Source organism: Nannospalax galili, unplaced genomic scaffold (genome assembly GCF_000622305.1).
Source record: "Nannospalax galili isolate Female #2095 unplaced genomic scaffold, S.galili_v1.0 scaffold1214, whole genome shotgun sequence".
Lineage (NCBI taxonomy): Eukaryota > Metazoa > Chordata > Mammalia > Rodentia > Spalacidae > Nannospalax > Nannospalax galili.
In genome coordinates this window covers 1,397,533-1,398,924 of record NW_008334871.1, presented here as the reverse complement: position 1 = coordinate 1,398,924, position 1,392 = coordinate 1,397,533, and positions in this window count along the sequence as shown.

The following is a 1,392-nucleotide window of genomic DNA, read 5'->3' as shown; positions in this document are numbered from 1 at the left end:
AAATGACACATCTACAATGCAACCTTTACATGGAAGGCTCCTGGAGCATAGAACAGGGGTAAAGAAGAGGACACTAATTAATCTCTCAGTTTTCATTAATGAAGCTTCCTCATTGCAGTGGAGGGACAGGAACACAAAAGGTCACAGGTGGCCAAAGTGTAAAGATCAAGAGTCTGCTCTGCTGAATACTGGTCCTTGGACAGGACTCCTTTATTAAACTTCACACACCCATGGCTCAAGGATCATGATGGAAGAGGGGGCAGAAAGATTGTAAGGGCCAGGGAAGAGGTGCAGGACCATATGGAAACAGAGTCCTATGAGCTTCTGGGAACCTGCTCATATGATTCTATGTCAATGGTGTCAGCATCGACAAGTCCCATTCAAGCTCAGGCCTACAATAACCCAGCATAGAACTGGGAAAATGAACATCAGACCCCAATCTTATCTGAAGAAATATTGGCAGCTGATTCCTGCTAGGTGAAGAAGAGGTGATCTTCCTAAAATGAGGAACTCTAGATACTCTGACTCAGTGGATGGACTTGCACCGGGGAACATCTGGGAACACTGACTTGACACAGTGGGCCTTAACAGGGATGACAGAGTATATGGGCTTCAGTGGGGAGGGTATGGATGGGTGCTGGTGGGGACGGAAGTATACAGATGATTAAGATTGCTTGAGATGTTCTATATGAAATACATGAAAATTCAATAAAAAAATTTAAGGAAATAATAAAATAATGAATGTAAACAGAATTATTAAAGCCTAACTTTGTCCATGCACTACTATGTCCAAGTGCATTACACAAGTATCTGACATGCAGGAGGTAACTTGAGCTCAGAACATGACTCTATCATATTATCAGGAAAATGGCAATTATTCTGAAGTAATTTAAAGGGTCTGCATCAAAATATCTAGAATATCCAATTATTTAAGTCATTTTGATAACAAATAATCCAAACATCTTTTTTGAATCTACTATGTTTTCAATATTCTGCTTGCTCTGATTATCATTTTAAAATTTATTCATGTATGGATATTGTACCTGCTTGTATGTAATTTTACTTATACTGTGCAATGTCCAAAGAGGCCAGAATAGGACAAGAATTCCCTGGAAATGGAGTTACAAGGAATTTTTAGCTGTCATGTGAGTGTTCAAACTACAATTCTCTGGAAGATCAGGCAGTGCTCTTAAATGCTGAGTCAATGCACCAGGCCCTGATTATTTTTTGAAAAATTCAGTACAACTGTTTAAGCATTAATATGTGGTTCAAGGAGTCTCACATGGAAAGAACTTTCAGACTGCAGCAATATAAAGGAGAAGGGTAGTTGATACCATTTGTAAGTGCTTGATGTATGGTCAATATTGTTTATACTTTTGGTGTTGGGAAATG